Source organism: Symphalangus syndactylus, chromosome 14 (genome assembly GCF_028878055.3).
Source record: "Symphalangus syndactylus isolate Jambi chromosome 14, NHGRI_mSymSyn1-v2.1_pri, whole genome shotgun sequence".
NCBI classification, from domain to species: Eukaryota; Metazoa; Chordata; class Mammalia; order Primates; family Hylobatidae; genus Symphalangus; species Symphalangus syndactylus.
Window position 1 is genome coordinate 46,131,029 of NC_072436.2, and position 23,633 is coordinate 46,154,661.

At 43.8% G+C, this 23,633-nt stretch overlaps 1 long non-coding RNA gene across 1 annotated transcript; it reads left to right on the top strand.

Moving 5' to 3' along the window:
* Positions 1-5,951: 5,951 nt before the first annotated feature.
* On the top strand, positions 5,952-23,254 carry LOC129463186 (uncharacterized). The gene is made up of 4 exons (XR_008651043.1): positions 5,952-6,180; positions 15,111-15,346; positions 19,126-19,309; positions 22,492-23,254. It is a non-coding gene; the product is annotated as an uncharacterized lncRNA (long non-coding RNA).
* Positions 23,255-23,633: the final 379 nt, after the last annotated feature.

Here is a 23,633-nt window from a genome sequence, read left to right on the forward strand (position 1 = left end):
ACAGTTGTCTATATATTTGCAGTTTTTCTAGTTTATACTTATTCTGTTTCATTTGAACAAAATTCTTTATGGTTAAAATGATTTCTGAGAATGCTGTCCTGATATGAAGGTAGAGTTATCAGGGAGCAGGAGGAAAGGATGGAATTAGCTCTGGAAGTGGTTGTGCTTACCTAGTCAATATGTATTAAGCATCAGGTTGCACTTTATGCAAGGCCAGGCGTGGTAAAGCCAGCTCCCTCCTTCAAGGGGCTACAGCCAGCAGTGGAGACACAGCAAAAGAAATCATTTCAATGTGGAATCTGGGAGTGAATGGATTTATAAGTGAGGACCTACAAGCTGAAATTGCAAAGCTCCAAGGTGGTGTGAGCCTTTCCCAGGAAAGAAGTATCATACACAGAGGTAAAACTCAGCTCCAAGGCATATCACAGGGCTGTGTGGATGTCCAGAAAGGCAGGAGACAATGTCCAAGGTGGCGAAAGCATTCTATGCAAAGAAAAACAATCCAAATGAGATCTCAATGTCTGCTCAAGTTGTAGCTGCTCCTCCTGATGGGTTAAGAGGAAAAATAAAAAACTTTATAGACTAGCCCCTAAAGTTATCAGCCTCATGTGACACTAAAGCTGCAAAGGATAAGGCATTGCTGGGGACGGAGCAGTAAGGCCTAACGTCCCTGCACATTTCTCTTTGATCATTGTGGATGCCAAGTAGGAGTTTTGCTACACCTCAAGAAAGGTACAGAGATGAAAATAGTCTGGATAGTAATCAAGAATTGGAGGACTGCCACGTAAAGGTAGATTAACCATCATCTTCCCCATCACCAAAAACAGACGCAAAACAAAAATAAGACACAGCACGGAGCAGATTTCTGTCTGAACAGGAGAAGGCTTTTCAGTAGGAAGCCTGACCCAGGCACCAGTTTTCTGAAAAGTGTTTCGTGAGGTTTGGGAACATAAATGGTTAAAGTGCATGGGCCCTTTAAGAAACAAGGTGCAGGGCTGTAAGAAAATATTCCTAGACAAGGTCAGAAGGAAGTAGAAGGTACTGGAGCTGTTGTTTCTCTGCATGTGGTGAAGGAGTATTTTGTGGATCCAAAGTAGACAGGGCATAAGCAGAAAATGCAGGTGACCCCAGCAGCCGCTGAGCCGGCCTGGATTCGGGCAAAGAAAGCAGCGTCCTCCTGGTGCAAACAGACACAGCCACAAGTGCAAGACGCGCAGCCTAGAAAGTCCGGAAGGTAAAATAAGGTCTTTTAAAAAATACAGCTTGGGGGGATATTTAAGACACAAATATGAGATATATTACATATTTGTAATTACAAAGAGTAATACAGCACATGCATATGTACCTACCAATAATTTAAAAATTGAATCATTGCCAACCCGTTAGATCATATGTCTTCCTCTCTTCTCTCTCTCTCTCCAGGAAAACACCCATCTTTTTCTTTTTAAAATATTATTTCTTTATTTAAATATCAAATTAATATGTTTTTGCATATTCTTATTTATTTATTTATTTATTTATTTTTCCTTTTGAGACAGGGTCTCACTCTGTCGCCCAGACTGGAGTGCAGTGGTGCGATTTTGGCTCACTGCAATCTCCGCCTCCCGGGATCAAGCGATTCTCCTGCCTCAGCCTCTCGAGTATCTGGGATTACAGGCACATGCCACTACCGCCTGGCTATTTTTTGTATTTTTAGTAGAGATGGGGCTTCACATGTTGGCCAGACTGGTCTTGAAATCCTGATCTCAAATGATCCACCCGCCTTGGCCTCCCAAAGTGCTGGGATTACAGGCATGAGCCACTGCTCCCAGCCTGTTTTTGCATATTCTTCAACTTACACATTGCATGTGCTATTCCAAAACAAGATGAAGGCCTTGGTTCTGCTTATTTCCCTGAGTTGTTTCCTTTAGTTCATTAATTAATATCTAAATGGACAAATAAGTATTGTAGATACTTACGGTGTACAACATGAGTTTTGAAATCTGTATACATTGGGGAATGGCTCCATCCAGCTAATTAACATATTAATTAGCTCACCGTTTTGTGATGAGAACACTTGAGATCTACTCGCTTGGCAATTTTCAAGTATATAATACGTTGTTATTAACTGTAGTCTCCATGTTGTACAACCCAGCTCTTGAACTTGTGTCTCCTGTCTAACTGAAACTTTGTATCCTTTGACCCACATCTCCCAAGCCCCCAGGCCCTGGGAGCCACCATTCTATCTCTGCTGCTATGAGTTTAACCCTTTCAGCTCTCGCATGTGAGATCATGTGGTGCCTGTCCATGTGTGCCTGGTTTGCTTCGCTCAGCAAAATGTCTTCAAGGTTCATCCATGTTGTCACAGATGATGGGAGGAAAGTACCCATCTTGACTTCGGTCTTGGTCATTCCTGGTATTTCTTTATATTTTTACTATATATGTATATAAAAATACTACTTTTACCCCAAAACTATCCTTTGAAAGCCTAGGAATTGAGACAGGAATCTGGATCAGCTTGTGGGTGAGAGGAGCCGTCGAGTTGGGTGAAGTGGTTCCCACCAACCCCCAGGTCTGTCCCTCACCTCATGCGTGCCCCCTGCACTGTTGCAGTCATCAGCTTAATAGTCTAGCAGGCACTGCCTTTCTTAGGTGCTACTGCATGTGGTGAAGGAGCATTTTGTGGATCTAAAGTAGACAGGGCATAAGCAGAAAATGCAGGTGGCCCCAGCAGCCACTGAACCGGCCTGGATTCGGGTGAAGAAAGTGGCACTCTCCTGGTGTAAACAGACACAGCCGCAAGTGCAAGACACGCAGCTTAGAAAGTCAGGAAGGCAAAATAAGATCTTTTAAAAAATATATCTTGGGGGGATATTTAAGACACAATTATGGGCCAGGAGGGATGGCCCATGCCTGTAATCCCAGCACTTTGGGAGGCTGAGGCAGGCGGATCACCTGAGGTAAGGAGTTCGAAACCAGCCTGGCCAACATGGTGAAACCCCATCTCTACTAAAAATACAAAATTAGCTGGGAGTGATGGCGCATGCCTGTAATCCCAGCTACTCAGGAGGCTGAGGCAGAAGAATTGCTTAAACCCAGGAGGCAGAAGTTGCAGTGAGCCGAGATCGCACCATTGCACTCCAGCCTGGGCAAAAACAGCAAAACTCTGTCTCAAAAAAAAAAAAAAAAAAAAAAGAGACACAATTACACTATAAAAAGTAATAGAGTACGTGCTACTATAGGTGCACAGAAGAAGATTCTCAGAAGGCCATTGCAGAATTCATGAAGGGATACATAAGAAAGAACAGTAGGTTCTAAGGCCTGAAACAAAGGCTTTGAGGCTCGATTGGGTTCACATCCTTCTTGTACATAGTGTATCAGGCTGATTAAAATTGTAGCAAAGTACAGAATGGAACGGTGAACAAGTTAGACCAGCTAAGAAGCTCCCCAGTTTAGCTGTATGAATAGCTATTGAATACCAGCTTTGGGCCAGGCACTGTGCTAGGTTCCAGAATAAAGAACATGAATCCTATTTATAAAAAGCACAGCCTGGACTTTCTGACCATGTTCAAGGGCAAGGTTGTCATGGCCTGAAATAGTCCACTTAGAAATCTTGCGTGCCTGCTCTAAGACAGCTTTGCTCACCAATACGGCAACTAATTTACTTCAATTACATACTTTTGCAAATAATATTTAAAAATATAAACCGTGATTCATGGTATGTTAGTGTTTCGATTATACTATTTATGTCTGTGGTTTCCAGAAGAGAATCAAACTGGACCACCTCATCCCTGATGGCCCTCGTGAGTGTCTGAGATCTGCTTCTAACTAGGCAGGATTTCAGGTCCTCAGCATCTATAAACATGGTTATTGGCTAAAGATCTAAGGTTCCATGTTATGTCCAATCTTTTCTAAGCTGAAAACTGAGCAATTTTCAGAAAAAAAAAAAAAAGTGAACCTAGCTGGGGAGGGTGGTGGGCTCACGTGTCTAGCACCCCCAGACAGAAAGTCTTAGCATTATACAGAATGGTTTCCATCTCTATAATCTCATCCCTTGTATTTTTCCACAGATGCTGTACTTCAGATTCTAGAATTAGGAGAATTTGACCAGCTTAATAAGTGTCCAAATAAGTGATTTCCACTCCCACTTCCTTAACATGCAGTTGCCGAATAAACAAACCCACAAAGGCAAGGCAGCAATGTGTATTCTGAAACCAGGTTTTTAAGGCCTGATTTGGAGTTGTCTTCCTATTGGACCCCAGCTCTTGGGTTCAAAGTCGACGATCATTTGTACGAATGCCATGGTATATGTAAGTGAGTGGTTACAGCTGTTTCAGTTTCTTCTTTGCCAGCGTTTGATCAGTGAGTGGGCCAAGCCAGGACTCATCCCCTGCAAGTTCACAGAGGCCTCAAACTCTGACAAGCAGAAGTTTCCATCTTAAAGACTGACAGGTATACCTAGAGATTGAAAATTAACATCCAGAATATCGCTTTCCCAAACATTATATGTTTATTTAAAACTCTGAATGCTATGTTGGCTCTAGCGTTGAATCTCTGCACATTTCAAGGGATCCTGTACTTCATGATTACTAAAACATATGGAAATTGTACAAATCCAACATGAAAGGCATTCTTTTTCTTTTTACAGGGACTCCTTCTATATTCCACATTTCAAAAACCTCACCTGGGTTAGAAATGTAGGTATGTCCTTCACTGATGAGGTTTGGAAACATTTTGAAAGCTCATTTTTAAACAATAAAGAAATATTTTTACAACACTTTAAAAAGTTTTAATTCTAATTGTTCATTATGTTGCTAATGTGGCATTCACTTGGCTATAGTAGTTGGATTTTTCTGAAACGTTTTGATACATTATTTTCTTCACATTTGTGACTTCAACATAGTAACCAGATAGTCCTATACTTTGTTGCATTCCTTTGTTGTAGTCTCTGAAGGCACTTTTTTTTTTCTTGTTCTCTAGCCTCACCTTTTACTCCAAATTTCCATATTTCTCTTTATCTCTGATCCTCTTCTTGGGAAACGTGATAAAGGGAGCAAAGTCTGACAGGCTGATTTAGACATCTCAGAGGGTTGATTCAAAATAGCAGTTCTGTTTGTCAAACACACTTCCATGGTGCTTCCTGCAAATACAGAAGAGGGATATGGAATGGGGGGGCCGGGAAGGGATGGGGGCCAAAAGCCCGGCAGTGACCACAGAAGGACGAATTGCAGTGAATCCTTCATTTTGCTGACCTCTTTGCACAGATCGTTTGTGTGTCGGTTCTGGTTTAATATTCCAGGTGACTCATGCTTGGGCAGATTCCCTCATCCCTGGTGCCAGCTTCCTCTGAAATATGCTGAGCATCAGCCTCACAGGTGTGAAGAGGAAAGGAATAATTAGAGATTATCCAACAGACTGTGCAGAGTGCTCCACGAATGTAAGGTACACAAATAAAACAAAATTAGCCAAATCCTCTCTGCAAATAAAAAAGTCATCCCTCCAATATTTGCCTAGAGGGGAGGCAGGCCTGACTGGAAAAGCAGGCGGCTTTGTCTGCGGAGCGTCCTCTCCCACCGACCACAGCAAATATTTCCTGTGCTTTCCGTCTCCAGGGTCAATTTCAGCCCTCTTACAAAGGCTCAATTTACGTTAGCAAATTCCAACTCATGAAAGCTCAGTTGTTCCCCTTGCAATCTAAAAATGGAAACCTCTAGTTTGCTGCTTTGGGCTGTTTAGTTGAAGGATGGCGTCATGGGGTTTGCTCTGTGTTCTGCGGTGTTTGAAGCAAAAACCGCCACAGGACCCTCATGCTTCTAGAAGGAACAGGCTTGCTCTATCTAAGCTGTCTCCTTCCGGTTCATATGACGGTAGCAAAGAAGTCAAGCCAAGTTCATTCACACCCAGACTGAGGCCCTTACCATCTGGGCTTTAAGAACTTTGTTTCTTGTTGCCATTATTCATCCTGGGAGGCATCCAGCTGCACCTCGGCTCCTTGCTTCCTCCGCCTCCCCATCTCTTTTAAGCCGGTTAGAAACAAATCAAAAGACTTATCCTTCAGAAATCTAGACACGAGGGAAACAGTGCACAGCTAGTCTAACCTGGCTTTAGGATTCGTTCTGCTCAGAGCACCACCAGGCCTACTTCATCTGTCTATGTTCTTCATTCTGTGCAACATCAAAACGGAGAAATATCCATCCCATGGTAAGTTTAGCAAGACTCTGCTCTCAATTAACAATGATAAAAGGGGTGTGGCGCAGCATGCATTTCGCAGAGTCACATCTCAGAAGGTTTCATGCACAAATATCTCAGCTTATCTAAAGCAGAAAAGCCCAGCTGGGAAGCCTTGGCAGCCCACCTGCCTCGCAGGCAGAGCCAAAGGCCTGCAAGAGAGGCTGCTGGTCCCATAGAAGGAACAGAATTCTCTGCTTTCAGGACCTGGCCAAATGAGAGCCCTCTTCTGTCAGAATGTTCACGTAAATGGGAAGCTTGTATGAAGCCATAAACAACATGAAAGAGAGGAGGGTGCACTTTCCCTGGGGCTCAGGTCAAAGGTCAAGTGGCCAATCAGCCAACAGCCTCCACTCACATAGAAGTGTGCCGGCTTCCCAGGCCTCTCCTCCCCCAAAGTGCACCCCCTGCTTGTTTCCAACATCCTCTTTCCAGGCCTCTTTGGGGTTTAGTCATAAGCACTTGCAGAAGCATTTGCTTGATGAGAGCTGGCTGTGGGGAGTGTAGGGAGGGGAAGGGTGCAGGCTAGAGGCCTGGGTAGTGAGAGTGATGATAGGGGCTGCATGGCCCAGCCCCTGGGGCAGTCTGAACCTGGGGAGATTGAGCACCCAACAACAGAGAGGGCCCAGTCTAAGAGGGTTCCAGAACATCTTGAGGAAGTCACGGTGTTTAGTGTTATTTGTGAAAGCTTTGCAAATGCCAGTCACTCAGCAAGCCTGTTCATTTCCACGGTGTCCATGGTGAGGCAGGGCTTCTGCAACACCAGGCAGCGCAGAGAAAGTGCTTGGGATGCACAGGGCAGAGGGCAGCCTGCTGTGGGGCAGGGTCCTGGGATCCACAGGGCAGAGGCCGGTCTGCCGTGGGGCAAGGTCCTGGAAGCTGCTCCTCCCACCCTATCTCCACTCACAGTCAAGAAAATATAATAATTGTCTTTTAAAAGGTATCTTGAAGGCCAAAGGCACCAATGTTTAGCCTTCTGGTCATCTCTGGGTGTGTTCGTGAGGAAGTCTACCATGGCTCCCTACTCCCACCCTTGGCAGAGTTGGGGACCCCCCTTTTCATGCTTATACATGAATATATGTTCCTGCCAGGAGCTCAGAAGTGCTGCTGGGAATAGAGGAGCTTGAGGTCATTGACCTCCTGGAATCCCAGCACTTTGGGAGGCCAAAGCAGGGTGATTACTTGAGCCCAGGTATTTCAGACCAGCCTGGGCAATGTGGCAAAATCCTGTCTCTACAAAAAAAAAAAAAAAAAATTAGCTGAGTGTGGTGGTACACACCTGGGGTCCTAGCTACTTGGGAGGCTGAGGCAGGAGGATTGCTTGAGGCCAGGAGATTGAGGTTGCAGTGAGCTGAGATGAGGCCACTGCACTCAGCCTGGGTGACAGAGTAAGACCCTGTCTCAAAACAAAACAAAACAAAAAGAAAAGAAAAAGAAAAAAATCATTGATCTGAAAAAAAGATGCCCAGAATAAATTATAAAGGGAAAAGTCAGGTTTCAAAGTGCCATATGCAGTACAATCCAATCTTCATGAAGAAAAAAAAAAAAATTGTAATGAAGAATTTGGAAATGTATACAGCAAAATCTGTGATATTTATTTTTCTTTTAATAAAGCTATTTCTACTATCTATGCTCCCCCAAATAATTTTTTATTGCCACTTTAGTAAAATATAAAAATAGGTATCAATAGATAGTAATTGAGTGTATTTCACAACAACGAGAGGTGGGCAGTGCCTGGATGGCCATGTCTGAGGAGCATCATGAATAGGTGACTATGGACCTGCAGAGGAGAGGTTGGGGAGGGAGAGCATGGTATGCAGACGTACCTTCTCCACCCTGATTTGAGGTCTGCTCGGTAACCTGGGTCATAAAACAGAGTATTAATAAAGTTGGTGGATGGAAGAGCAAGAGCACAGGAAGGAGGAGCCAGAGGCAGTAAGGTCAGCTGTACACTCACCAAAGAGTAAGTGCCAACAACTGGCACAAGCATGAGCTGGCAAACATCAAGCTGGGAGTGTGGCAGGAAGAGAGGAGGCAGAGCAAACACAGGCTGCAGTGGACACATACACATATTTCTTGACTACAAGGATGAATAAAAAGAAGAGGCTGGCAATTGTATAATGGTCTTCTGTCTTCATGCCAGATGGGCCAGGGTTCACCCAGGGCTGTGGTCTAGAGTCTTATAATCGAAGCAAGTGATAACACCTAGAGTGAAACCCCACAGGGCTGGGAGCTACAACAGTGACATGTGAAAGCATAAGCTCTGGGGCAAAAAGCTTTTCCATCTCATAATTTCTACTTCTTTTTTTTTAAGATAGAGTCTTACTCTGTTGCCCAGGCTAGAGTGCAATGGTGCAATCTCTGCTCACTGCAACCTTCGCCTTCCTGGTTCAAGCAATTCTCCTGCCTCAGCCTCCCCAGTTAGCTGGGATTATAAGGCGCCCACCACCATGCCCAGCTACTTTTTGTATTTTTAGTAGAGATGGAGTTTCACCATGTTGGCCAGGCTGTTCTGGAACCCCTGACCTCAAGTGATCCGCCCACCTCAGCCTCCCAAAGTGTTGGGATTACAGGCATGAGCCACTGCGCCTGGCCTAAAGAAGCCTTTCAAAAGTATCTCTGGGTCAAAAAGCCTTTTGGTATCTTTTTTTGAAAAAAGCCTTTCAAAAGTAGTTCTGGGGCAAAAAGGCTTTCGGTACCTTAGTTGAAAGGAGAAAAAGTCAGGTTGGGACACTTAATAAAAATATTTAAAATAGGACAAATGAGTACAGAAAATAATATACTCTCATCATGCCATTACCCAGATTTAGTAAATTAGGTTCAGACATTTTTTAAGGAATGGAAACTACAGATGCAATAGAATTGCCTTTGACTTCCTGATGTCATTCCCTTCCTTCCCTCACTAAGAACTAACTATGCAGAGGTTAGTGAATGCTTTTCTTGATTATGTTTTTATACTTTTCCTATAGATAATATCGACATGTTCCTCAAACACAAATATTCTTGATGAGATATAGCAGGATATAATAGTGTTTGCATAAAATAATGGTTCTTGCAATAAGCTTCTCTCCTGTGGGCAATATTAATTTGATTTTTTAAAATTTCTTTATATCCATGAGGAGGGGAAAAAAATCACATTTTGAAGAGAAGTCTTACTGATTCATAGATTTACAAGTTAAAGGAGATAAGAGACTCCTTTTGCAAAAGACATAATATACCAATTTTAAATAATTGGTTTAACCGATATAATTTTGCAACTTGCTTTTCTCCCACTTGACATTATGTTTTTGACATTCATTCATGATGAAGTGTGCTGCTTTAGTTAATTAACTTTTTACTCCTGTGTAATAAGTAGAGTATTCTACTGTATAAATATACTATAATTTACCCATTTACTGTTAATAGACATTTTGATTTTTGCCTTTTCTTCTGATATAAGCAATGCTACAATGAGCACTTTTATACATGTGCCATCATGGCCAAGTGTGAGTTTCTCTAGCATGAACCATGAAAGCAACACTACTCGGGTAGACGATACATACTCATCTTCCCCTTAACCAACTATTGCCAAATTGTCTCTCAAAATCTTGAGCCAGTTCACGCTTCTGCCAGCAGTTTGTGAGTTCTCATTTCTCTACATCTTCATCAATACTTTTGAGTATAAACTAAAATAACTCATTTTTCTTATTACTAGTGAATAATCATGTTTTCATATACATAGGCAATTCAGTTTTTCTTTTCTGTGTTTTATGCATTTATATCCCTTGCTCATTTTTTCTATTGGCCTGTTTGTAGCTTATTGATTTGTATGAATTTTTTACACATATTAGGTTCTAATCCTTTTCTGGTTATCTAAATTGCCAATCTTTTTCTAACTGGTGACTTGCCTATTCACTTTGTTTATGGTGGCTTTTCATATAAAAAATTTTGAGGCCAGGTGCAATGGCTCATGCCTGTAATCCCAGCACTTTGGGAAGCCAAGGCAGGAGGATTACTTAAACCCAGGAATTTGAGACCAGCCTGGGCAACAAAGAGAGACCCTGTCACTACAAAAATAAATAAATAAATAATAAAAAAATACAACATTAGCATGGCATGGTGGGGCACCCCTGCAGTCATAGCTACTTAGGAGGCTGAGGCAGGAGAATCCCTTGAGCCCAAGGGTTTGAGGCTGCAGTGAGCTGCCGTCACACCACTGCACTCCAGCCTGGGTGACAGAGAAAGACTCTGTCTCTAAAAATAAAAATGAATAAATAAATAAAGTTTACCTAATTGTAGTCAAATACATCAGTCTTTCCCTTTCAGTTTTGGGTACATTTATATGGCATAAAGAGATTTTTTTTTTTTTTTTTTGAGACAAAGTCTTGCTCTGTAGCCAGGCTGGAGGTCAGTGGCACGATCTTGGCTCACTGCAACCTCTGCCTCCCAGGTTCAAGCAATTCTCCTGCCTCAGCCTCCTGAGTAGCTAGGACTACAGCTGCTCGCCACCACACTGGCTAATTTTTATATTTTTAGTAGAGACGGCGCTTTACTATGTTGGCCAGGCTGGTCTCAAACTCCTAACCTTAAGTGATCTGCCCACTTCGGCCTCCCAAAGTGCTGGGATTACACGTGTGAGCGACTGTGCCCGGCCTATATTTTCTTGTATTTTCTTCCAAATGTTTTAAAGTTTTGATTTTGCATTTCGATTTTTCATACCTCAGAAAGTAATGTAGTTTCTCCCGCACTGAGCATTAATTTTCCAAGCACCACTTGCTGAGTAACCTGTCCTTTCTGCAATGTATCACGCCGCCTCTGTTATAGCCCAAGCCTCCATATGCCTGAGCCTGCTTTCAGATGCTCTGTTCTATTCTATTTCCTTTTTCTGTATACTTTGCAACATTTATTTTTTTGCAGGGCAAGTCTCCCAACTATTTTCTTCTTGAATTTTTATGTTCTTAGGTTCAGAAATGTTTCTTTTTGAAAACTGGTCACTGGTTTCTGTTTCCTTTAGGGGTATGACAAAGTATCAGTTAGGAATCTTTCTCTTGCAAGGAACAAAAAGTGCTTCTGACTATTTTAAGCAAAAAAAGCAGGGTGGGGTGACGGGAAGGATTTTTTCACAAGGATATGAGGCTCACAGAATTGGCAGGAGACTGAGAGATCTGGCTTAGAAAATGGGTCAGATGCAAGGCAGTGCCAGGAGAGGAAGCAGAATGAAGCCTAACCACAAAGCAGCCTGGAACATGGTGGTGCCAGCACCTTCCACCGCTCGCTCACTGGCTGCAGAGTGGACCCTCAGTGGGATATAACTGAACTGACTTTATAGGATTTACCTTTTAACGTTAGAAGTTGCCCAACAGAGAGGGTGATTTTATGTGATATTATTGATGCTGAAGCACAATTTTTTTAAACTAACCAAAAGACATTGAAATCATGCCATAATCAAGGATGATTGATTTGTTTTTTATTTGACTTGGCATGTTCCCCTATGTCTCAGGTCGACAAATAACAAATTCACATCAACTGCATCAGATGATTTTTATATAGGTTCAAATAGTAGGTCTTCATCATGGCTATATATTAGAATCACCTGGGAAGCTTTCACAACTTATTGATCCCCTCAACCCTCTTAAGACCAATTAAGCTCAGAATCCCTGAGCTTCAGTATTTTTTTTTAAAGCTCTCCTTCCCCTATCCACTGATGCTAACAGGCAGACAGTGCTGAGAGTCGTTGGGCTAAAAGCAAACAGTTGTGCTAACACCAATTACAAGTGAGATTGCCTCTATATCAAAACTGTTCCTCCATGTTTGGTTTGTACAGTAGCACCACAATATAGACTCAAAAGAAGCATTGACAGATTGGAATCTATTTCAAACTTGCATACTTCATCGATGGAAACAAAGGCTGGTAAAAGATCTACACGTTCCTCAGACACACAAATATTCTTGATGAGATATAGCAGGATATAACAGTGTTTGCATAAAATAATGGTGCTTGCAACCAACTTCTTTCTTGTGGGCAATATTAATTTGATTTTTTTAAGTTCTTTATATCCATGAGGAGGGAAGAAAAATCAGGTTTTGAAGAGAAGTCTTACTGACTCATAGATTTACAAGTTAAAGGAGATAAGAGACACCTTTTGCAAAAGACATAATATACCAAACTTTATTTTCATCAGGAGAAAACCATGTTGATAGACTTAATTACAGTAAACAGTTCAGCAATTAGGATCTATCACTCAGAACGTGATCTGAGTGATTTTCATAGCAAGAGAGCTGCTCCTGAGGCATATTTGTCTTCTTCAAATTTGAGTGATTTAATTCTTTAGATTGGTTGGAGTTCCTGGCTTTCAAAAGAGGGAATTCTTGGAACCATTCTAAAGAGGTCTCTCGATGACTTCAGAGTAAACCTTAAATTAATCATATGTGAAGATCTATGCTTCCATGATGTTTCCAAAAGCCGTATTTTGATTGACATTCTCAGGTATATATATGTTACTGATCCTAAACGTGAGTCCAACAACTGTACCCACTATTAGTGGTGTGCCACAGATGTTCAACAACCAGCTCTGGGCTGGGCTTCTCAGCTCATGCCTCTAACGCTCTGGGAGGCCAAGACCAGTCTGGGCAACATAGTGGGACCATGTCTGTACAAAACAACAACAATAACAAATGGATGTTGTAATGTGTACCTGTAATCTTAGATACTTGAGGGGCTGGGCAGGAGGATTGCTTGAGCCCAAGAGTTCGAGGTTATAATGAGCTATGATCACATCACTGCACTTCAGCCTGGGGAGCAGAGCAAGACCTTGAATGTGAAAAATATTAATAATAATTTTAAAAATAATCAGCTGTCTTGGGGGGAAGAGTGCTGTTATGTAGTGGTTGCCTACTTCTATACTGCAAACACTACCAGCTATGGCCAAGTTGATTTCAAGCTACCAAATTGAGGTCACTTAACACGGAGTTGGGAAGAGTTACATGGAGGTACACCGTTGTATAATAACGCCTTTATACAGATACAATAGATAGAAATAAGAGTATAGATAATAGTAATATATCATAAAACAGTTAGGAGGTCATCCATTTTGAATATCAATTACCTCTGCTTTTAATATAAGTTATTTAATTAAATCTTATACAGTTTATTTTTAATAGACTTTATTTTTTAGAACAGTTTTAGGTTTACAGCAAAACTGAGCAGAAAGTGCAGAGTTCCCATATATCCCCTGCATCTTCTCCCACAGCTCCTTCTACCCCACTATCAATATCCTACACCATGCAATACATTTGTTACAACTGATAAACCTACACGGACTCATGATTATCATCCAAAGTCCATAGTTTATATTAGTATTCACTCTTGGTCTTGTACATTTTATGGGTTTTGATAAATATATAATGATATGTATCCACCATTATAGTATCATAAAGGATACTTTCACCACCCTAAAAGTCTGTGCTCTGCCTTTTCATTCCTTCCTCCCCCAAACCCTGGGAACCACTGATCTTTTAATTATCTCTATAATTTTTCTTCTTTCAGAAAGTCATATAGTTATAATCATATAGTTTGTAGTCTTTTTAGATTGCCTCTTTCTTTCTTTGTCTTCTTTCTTTCTTTCTTTTTCTTTCCTTCCTTCCTTCCTTCTCTCTCTCTCTCTTTCTTTCCTTCTTTCTCTTTTTAACGAAGTCTCACTCTGTCGCCAGGCTGGAATGCAATGGCAGGATCTCCACTCACTGCAACCTCGGCCTTCTGGTTCAAGTGATTCTCCTGCCTCAGCCTCCCGAGTAGCTGTAGCTGGGACTACAGACATGCGCCACCACACCTGGCTAATTTTTGTATTTTTAGTAGAGACGGGGTTTCACCATGTTGGCCAGGATGGTCTTGATCTCTTGACCTCGTGATCTGCCTGTCTCAGTCTCCCAAAGTGCTGGGATTACAGGCGTGAGTCAACACACCTGGCTGGCTTTTTCTTTCACTTAGTAATATACACTTAATATTCCTCCATGTCTTTTCATGGCTTGGTAGCTCATTTCTCCTTAATGCTGAATACTATTCCACTGCCTGGATATACCACAATTTATGTATCCATTCACCTACATTTTGGTTACTTCCAGATTTTGGCATTTATAAATGAAGCTACTATAAACATCTGTGTGTATTATAAGTTATGTGGACATAAGTTTTCAACTCATTTGGGTAAATACCAAAGAGTTCAATTGCTGGATACAGAGTTTAATTTTTAATAATGGCTGTGTTTAAAAATCACCTTGGAAAATTCCTGGAAATTTAACAAGAGGTTCTCATCCACTGGTGTGAGTCCGTGTTGGCCTATCACTGCATTATAATCGCATCCCTACCCTTCCTCCAAGTTGGGCTTGATACAAATTCAAATGAGTTTTAGGGGGACTCCAACTGAAGTCCATCTGTGACATATCTTTAAAATGTTGCTTTTGTATGTGCATATGTATGTATGTTCCAGTGGGTTTATTAAATAAAAAAAATAGCCTGGTTGGTTCTCAGCTTTCCAACAAAAGCAAGTCAAAGCCAGTATCAGGATTTTTTGCTCCCTCCTGTAAACTAAAAATAAGATGCTAAGCTCCTCCACCAACAAAATGGATCCCCTTGTGGCCGAAGGGATCCCAGGAAAACCTTAAAACTGAGTTCCTAGCCATGAAGAGACAGGAGGTCAAACATACCTTGTTGTACCCCTACCTTTTTTCTCTTTAAACACAAAAACCGACCAGCATTAATGTTAAAATAGAGATCATAAGACCAACAGAATGAACTCTTTGTGGCCATAAGACACCAAATTATAAACAAGACCTAAGGCCATGCCAAGCCAAGGGTTAAGTCACACACACAACATTTAAAGAATAAACTAGGTTCTAACTGCCACAAGGTTTTTCCTTTTCTCCAGCAGCTAAACAAGCACTGCCCTCAAGATAAGCAAGATTAAAACAATTACAACTCACCCAGCTCACCGACGCTGAGTAACTGACCCCTGTTCCACCAGCCATAACTATAGCTTTGATTGGATCAGAGACTGACTCCAGTAACTTTCTCCTGATAAGAGACCACCGGCCATGGACTGGTTCTGGCTGGTTTGCAGAAAGTACATTCATCCGCCTTCATGTCCTGAAAAGACCTTTTGAGGTATGGGGCCTAAATTTAATACATGTAAATGTTAAATCTCCACCACAAAGTGAACCTGGGTTGTATGTTACATGCATGTTTGTTCAATATGCATGTGTCGGGACTACCTTCATGAATATTCGTAGTTCTTCCTGTAACCTGTTGAATACATATGTTTAGCCACCCTGTCCAGCATGAAGCTTCTGTCCCAGCCCCTCCTCCTTCGACATGCCTGACTCCGGTCTTGGCCAGAGGCACACTTCTGAGCCTGCAGGATGGCCACCTTGCAGGCTGTAACCCTTTACAAGAAATAAAATCTCCTCTCCTTCTCACAATTTATAAATTTGTGATATTTTTAGTTAACATTCCAAAGCATCGTGCACAGAAGTGATAAACCCCTCCCATCAGAGGTTCTTAAACTGTTCCTTAGAATCTCAGGGGCTGCCGAGGTGCCCCTAGGGAAGCAACTCATTTTAAGTAGAGCTCCCCACCCCTCCATCCCACCCCCATCTTTTTCACCATGATCCCCTCAAACAGGGCGCCTTCACTCTTCTGTTTGATGTACTGGGTTTCTGCATTAGACTTTGTTTGAAGAAGGATTTCTTTGACTACAAACACTTTCAAACCTCTGCCTTGGAACTCAAAATGTTAATGAAGGAATTGGACTGTGCCTCACACCATTAATCACGGTCCGCTGTGCTGTTCCCGCCATGTTTGCAGTCGCCTCAACAAAAACTGTTCTGAGAATCAGGAGTGAGTTTAGGGAGCAAATGCCTATAATACTGTGGTCTAAGATGTCCATGTCCATAGTGATAAGAAATAGAGACCCAATTGTTACATGGTGCTGTCTACTTCGTTACAGCTATGTGTGGAATTATTTTGGGCTCATCCCTGGAGCTGCCAGTTAACACTGTAAAATTGAGAGAAGAAACAAGTGTGATCCATTTTTATTTCCTCTGATTGAATTAGTTCTTCCTGGAGGGAAGACCCATTAAGATCCAGCATTTGTCATCAAGGCTTTGTATGATCAATGTCTTGGCTGAAACATTTGCTGGTCCCATTAGACAAGGCTCCCCACAACTTACGTTTGCTGTTTTGTACACAATTTTTTTCTTCTCATATTCAGAGATTTATCACATTGAGTCCAGGTAGTCTCTTTATACTTTATACATAACTAATCTATAAGCAAGGTGTATCCTAAAGCACACTCGGAAGCTATTAATAGATCAGGAATGGGAGAAATAAACGTATAGAGCGTCCTCCTTGGTATCGTGTTTGTTGGCACTGGTTATACCACGCGTTCCCATGATGAAAGGATAAAGTTATGCCAAAACTGTCTACCTCTCTTCCTTGTGGGGGAAGCATCCATTCATCCTAGTCTGTTTCAGAGGTAAGTTAGAGGAAAACTTTCTTGTGTACTTTTTCCCTTTTGCAAGCAACCTTCTGGAGGGATTTCTAAACCTCCTTTTTTTAGCTTTTTCTCCTCCTTCCTTTGTGTTCATGGAGGGACTGCAGCTGCTTTCCTCCTTGACTGTGGCTTAGTAGCTGCTATATTTGTAGATTTCATATTGCAGTGATGAGAAGATTTGTAAAGATTATGTAAATTGTATACTGTGAGGAGACATGTCGGGTTGCTCTGCAGACTTTGGGTGCTTTGAACGGAAAGAACAACGCGATTCTGGAAGTTATTTTCCATTCCTCTGGGGACAGACCTCACTGTTATTTGGAAGTGGTCAGTGATCAGAAGTGATGGCATTCCCCAGACCTTGAGATCAAAAAATGTCAATGCCTGGAGAAACTTTAGAGTGTATCTGGTGAACTCGGTTATTTTATATATGAGGGAACTGAAACCAGAGAGGCTAGCCAGCCTGAAGGGTGCCACACAGCTCAAAAGTAGGACAGTCAGGCCCAGAGTTCAGGTAGGCCACTGCACATTTAGGAGAGTTTTGCTTTCTTTTGGTTTTGCTTTGTTTTGCTTTAGCTTCTTGAAACTCTCCTGGGGGCAAGTCTTTATGTAAAAAGAGAATGAAATCAGGGCTTTAGCTGGGGTGCTGAGAATGCATGTGAGGGAGTTCTAAGAGAGCAAGAAGGAGCCCAGCCTCCCTTGCTTGTAGCATGAGCTACTGACAGATGGCTTCTTCCCTTCCTCTAAAAAAAAGAAAAAAAAAAAAAATTAAAAAGAACATAAAGAAATAAATCAGTAGAATTCTAAACAGCAAAAGGCCCACTGAGGTCTAAGCAAGTCCTAAAATGTAGTAACTACAGAGGCCTTTAGATCTTCAGGAATGTGCTGAATTGCTCAGACAGCCGAGACGGTGGAATTCTGGCTGAAATGGTCTTTCCTAACCTTGAGTCAGAAACCCGGGGCTCTTGGCTGCTCCAACTGAAGGTCCCACCCAAGCACCTGAGACGGAAGGTGACCTGCAGGGCAAAAGGTCTAGCCGCAGCCACCTGGGCTTTTGCAAACCCCAGCAAATCACAAACTGCCCTTCCCTGGTTTGCTGACAGGTTCATTTCTGGGACAGTTAAATGCAGGCCTGGCTCTAGGCAAAATTGTAAAGTAAGTGAGTCTGTTTTCAGCACATTCTTCTCTTCCTCATTAGCAGCGCCCAGTCCCAGCTGTCACTAGCATCCTGTGCACCCACTCTGGCACTGTTGGTGGCAGTGCCAGGCCTTTCCCTTCCTCCCCTAGTCAGCAGCTTCCCATTCCCAGTCCAGGGCCCCAGGGCAGCCCTGTACTCCCCATTCCAAGCCCAGCCATTCCAACAAACTGACTTGCGCCTGTGCATTGGTGGCTTCTAATGGATTCATTCATTCAGTTCCTCCCAGGCAATATGCTTTCACTTTGGCAATGGCTGGCTGGATACAACTTAATCAGATTATTCAGAGGATAGAAATTTCCAGTGTGGGAGTAGTGCACAGAGTGGGAGGCAGGCAGAGGGAGGCAGGGAAGGGTTTGGCCTCTGAGTGGCAGTCGGTCCCTTGCTCTGGCTGCGGCTGAAGGCCCTGGGAGAGGGACAGATGACATGGCATGTTGAAGGCTTTTCCTGGCACTGGGATCCTATGAAACACTCACAGAGATCTGCTTTTCTTACATCCCCCAAGTTAGCAAATAAATGCTCATAAAACTGGCTGATTTTGAAATCATAATGAGGCTTGCACACACCACGACCCCTACTGAGGCCGTTCTTACAGGATTTAGGTTTTACCTAGCTTAAGAATTCGGCATGTCTCTAATGACAAGATCTCAGATTCTCTTACCCAGCTGCTTGACGCCAAGTGACAGACGGAGTTCTGTGCTGCTCTTGGGCCTTTTTTCTTCCTTTTGCGTGTCCTTGTTAGTCCTCAATTTGGAGGGGGCAGGAGCTGTGTTGCTGAGACTCAGAACTCTTGTTTTCCACCATCATGGGTTTTTCGTTGAAACCATTTTCACTGTGTTTCTACGCTGGTTTTAAGTAAGGATGACATCACGAGAAATGTTTTTTAAACTACTGTCCTTGGGGAGGAGGGAGCTTGGTGCTGGTGTCTAAAGTCTGCCTCTCTCTCTGCTTTGATAACCCTGGCAGCATCACTATACGATCATTTGCATCCTGGTATAGCCAAGTCACCCTGGCTAGCAATGCACTTCTTCCTATTTTTACTCCTGTGTGTGTGCTGACTCTCACCCACCTACTCTACTGCGTCACCACCTGAGACTGGTGGCCCCTTTGTGCAAGGCCAGCTTCAACTGTGGGCAGACATCAGGGAGAGATGGCCTAAAGAGGCTGAGTCCATTCAGATCCTGCCTCTCTCTTCCCCAGCAGGCAGAAACTACGCGTGTGTTCCCCGAGCGATTCTGCACAAGGCCATCTGCAGCTTGCACAGCTCAGCCCCAGGAGGATGAGCACATGAGGCCTGAAAAATCTTGGGAAGAGTGACAGCGGTGGTGTTTCCTCTCCAGGGATGACACCTTAAAGACTGGGCCCTGTGTGGGGACAATACAGGGTGAGTGGTGCCTGCCCAGAGATACACCAGACTCACCCAAGCCCAGTCCCTATTGTTTCTCTCCACCAAGGATCCTCTCGGCTCCAGAGGAGAAGAGCCTTTCCCTTCCTGTTGAGCTCTGCAATTTTCTTTAGATAAACCAATGCCGCAAAAACAAGACAGGTGTCCTTGCAGGCCATCCACACACTCACACAAAATAATCACCAGACTTTATTTTAGAAGCCACCAGAATAATAGCTGAGGCATCCAGGAACAGTGTTGAGGAGTGTCTGTGAATGATAATTAAACGTGGCTACCTCCCACGCCAAAGACAGCTTCCCCTTGCAGAGGCAACTTCAGATGCAATGTTAGCTATGCAGTCTGTGACTTCCTTAGTGCCAATGAGTCCTATGAAGTGTTCAGTCCTGTGTGCCAAAGACTTAAAAATTGACTTTCATAAAAGTCATCATTTATGCTATGGCCGGCTCCCTGTTCAAACAAGGGGTTTCCAAAGCCCCAGAAAGAAGGAGCCTTAGGCATACTCAGATCAGAGCTCAACGGGAAGATAAGACTCTCCAGTACAGCCAACCAAAAAATCGCAATCCCTTGACAGACTTCCTTTTGGAAGGGGGAGTGGTGCTGGATTTCAGCCTCCTTGCTGGTTCCTTTCACAGTGAGGGCAGGCTGTGGTGCTCACGGACTTGTGGGAAGGGCATAGTCACAGGAGATGGGGCCTGTGCGGCCTTAGCTCAGGCCCCCGAGGTATTTCCAGGATGTTGCCGCCTACCTGAGCCCCTGTCCCCAGAGGATGCATGGATGAATGACCCTGAGTCTCCCATCATGGCCATCCAAGTTCCAGCAGTCTGTCCCTAGCCAGAGTCTCTGCTTGCCCCCTCTCCTTTTCCCCCTCGCTTTTCCCAGCTTGTGCATCATGCTCTTTGCACACTGTACCATCATCCAAGCTCTACTCTTCCTTCCTTCAAGGCCAGGTTCAAATTCCAATTCCTTTATGGAATCTTTATTGCCAGAGGTAGTAATAACACAATAATGCCCTGCAAGCATGCATTGGTTTAGAGCTTTCCTATCCATTACCTCATTCAAAGGTCCTAGAGTTCCGGAGCTGGAAAGCCTTACAAACCATCACACTATGATTTTATGGAGGTGCAGGCTAAGGAAGCATTCAGGATGCTACTGTTGGCGGTGAGCAAGGAAGAACTCTCAGGCCTCTTGACCACCCAGACCAGTGATCCCCACAGCAGAGACTCCTGCAGGCTGCAGGTGAGATGACTAGGCAGGGTGACTCACCCATGCTCACATGATCAGCCGAGCAGCCTCATTAGTGTCTGTGTCTTCTGCCTCCTAGTTCAATGCTTTCAACCAGATGGAGCTGCCCTCCTGCAAATCGTGGATTGTCCTTGTGGAACGGCTCTGGGGGCTAGTGTGGCAAAGCTATTTCACCACACATGTGACTCAGCCTTACCCCCGGCGTTGTTATTTAAAATCTTTGACCCCAATAAAGCTCCTAAAGAATAGGGCCAATATTTTATACCCCCTGAGGTCCTTACTGCCCTATTTCACTGCTCCAGTAATTAGTGCATGACTTTCTCTGGATTGATGGGATGGAGAACCATCCTTGTTTAAACAAGGCAGGAGGAAGAAAAGGCAGAAATCAGTGAGAACTAAGCCTTCTCTGCCCGGGAGAGGAAACAGGGCCTTATGCACACAGAGGAAGGCCAAGGCTGGAGGGCAGGCCAGTGGGAAGTGGTGGCTCACACCTGCGAGGGCCAGCCACAGCAGGCAGGTTTGGAGGAGTCTGTCGTGGAAGACTCGACACACACCAGCCATCACCCATCACCCTCCCTTCACTCCACTTATAGGAAAGGGGCCCAAACCCTGCAGACCCCGACCAATCCAGGAATTGTGTTTACTCCAAGGCTTAACAGGCCACATTCTTCCAACCTTCGTGCAGCCTGCTTGCGGGGCCTCTTCCCAGCTCTGGGGCTGATTGGATAGGAAGAGACGCCACCGAGATGTTTCTGAGGTCTCCTTTGCCCATTTTTCTTGCAAAGACACCAGATAGGGCCCCTGGCAAGGATGCTGCCATTTCTGCCTCACGTGACTGTATCTGCCACTGAGGCCAAGCCAGATTGCCACGTGGTGCTGGGGACATCCGGCCTGAGCCCCTCGTCACTTGGTGGAATCTTGTGCTGGGTCTTCACCACAGGCATTTCTCTTTTTCCCAGTGTCTTTTCCAATAGTGAATTACTTTTGTCCATATTCTAGGCTCCTGTTCTTGGGTGTGTCAGAAACAGGTAGACAGGGTGACTGCCCTGCTGGGGAACTTGATGGGTTCTCAAGGAGTTGTAGCAAGTGGCAGCCACACCCACAAAGCCAAAATAAGTCCCCTGCTGACCTGCCTGAGGACCTGGTATGCTCAAGCCACCTGTTGGGCTCAGACATTTCTCTAGAAGGTTCCTATTACATGCATAGTTATTATATGGGAGATTTGAAACTAATTGATCTTTGTAGCAAATAATAATTGTCCCCAAAGAAGCACAGGGTCCTATACAAATAACACTTATCGGGGTTTAATTTTGGTTGTAGGTATAGATTAGCTTATTCACCTGAAAACCAAATGAGTTGGACTAATCTCTCTAGATTATTCTGAACACCAAATATATGGCTTTTGGAATCTAGCAAGGTAGGTGGTTGAGGGATTTCCTTTTTTTTTTTTTTTTCAGCTTTCTGATTTGCCCATTTGTGGCACAAGACTTGGGTCAAACTTGTGAATTACTGTCTTCATTTCATAAGGCAGAAGCCCTGGGAGGCCTATCAACACTTTCATGGAAGGATGAAGGCTCCCTGCAAATTAGGTTGAGGGGCTTCTCTCTTGCAGCGATTTTGCTGAGCACGGGGAAGGCTGGAGCACTCTGTCACAGTCCTGTCTTTGCCGTACCTTGGGACATAGCCTGGATAAGCCAGGCTGGGCAGGTGGGCTGGGGGGTAGACCTAGAATGAGCGTAGCCAATGCTGTGGTGAGGATAGCCCTCCTGGACTCTTTGTCACTGTGACTCCCCGAGCTGTGGGGAAGGTTGAAGAGTGTCAGGAGCAAGGGGCTGCCCTGGGACAGATGCTGTGCATATGCTCTGTCACTGAATGTCACGGAGCACTGGTGGCTAAGTGTCCTCATCTGCTTTTTACAGGTAAGAAAGCAGAGGCTCCAGCAGGGAGCTCGCCTGGGGCCATGCTGCATTCTCAGGCAAGGCAGCTTTTCCAGGGCCAGGAGACCCTTGCTAGCTGCCTGCCAGTCAACTGTTGTCTCCCTTTGGGAACACCACCTCTGCTGCTGGGCTGGACTTCCTCCCAGCACCAGATGGTGTCACTGACCACCTGAAACAAACACAGTCGATACTGCTACAAACACATCATGCAGTCTTTTTCCTTTCTGATGAGAATTGCACAAAATCGAATTGACCACCTGGAACAAATGACGCCAATACCATTAAAAACATACCATACAGACCTTTTCATTTTTAATGGGAATTGCATGAAATCAGATTGACTGGAATGCTTGTGTCTGTGGAGCCTAAGCATGTGGCATGCTATATAGATGGTGAATTCATCTGCACATGAGGCCGCACGTTTGACACATCTCCACCAACATAGGGATTGCTTCCCGGCATGCATGACTAATAGTGAGTTGTGAAAAGGAAACTTAACTATCAATAATAAAAGAGATTTTCAATCAACCATGCTACAGGAAAGATGGCATTCTCTTCTGTTCTCTGTAGAAAAGGCAATAAAAATCAGTGCCACATAACAAGGTTATCAGAGGCTGTAGCATAGAGGTATCACATAGTTAATTAATGAAAATGTTCTCTTATTTTCTGGGTATCCCAAGGCTTTAAAAAATGTGTAACTTGTTACAAGTTTTTGTTGTAAATACACGTTCAATTTCATGTGTGATTTCTGTATTAAGGAGTTTTGCACTCATTTTGTGTAAGTTTCAAGCCCCACAGGAGGGCTCCGCCCATCTGCTGTGCACCAACAGTGGAGAAGCAGTGCCAGGAGGGATACATGGAGGTGGGCATGGGGGTGGTAGGCGAGGGGAAGGCAACCAGCTGTGAAAGTCCCCACGTGTCATTCTAAAGGAGCCCAACTGTTGTTGGGGGAGTCTATGGACTTCTCAACAGAGAAATGACAGGATGAGATTTGTGTCTTCCGGTGGTCCTGGAGGAAGGAGGCAGGGTGGTTTAAGGTGGGAAAAAGGGGTGACAGGCAGGTGAGCAAGGAGGCCACAGCAGTGGCATAGGTGAAAGATAATGAGACACTCCTCTGGAGCAGG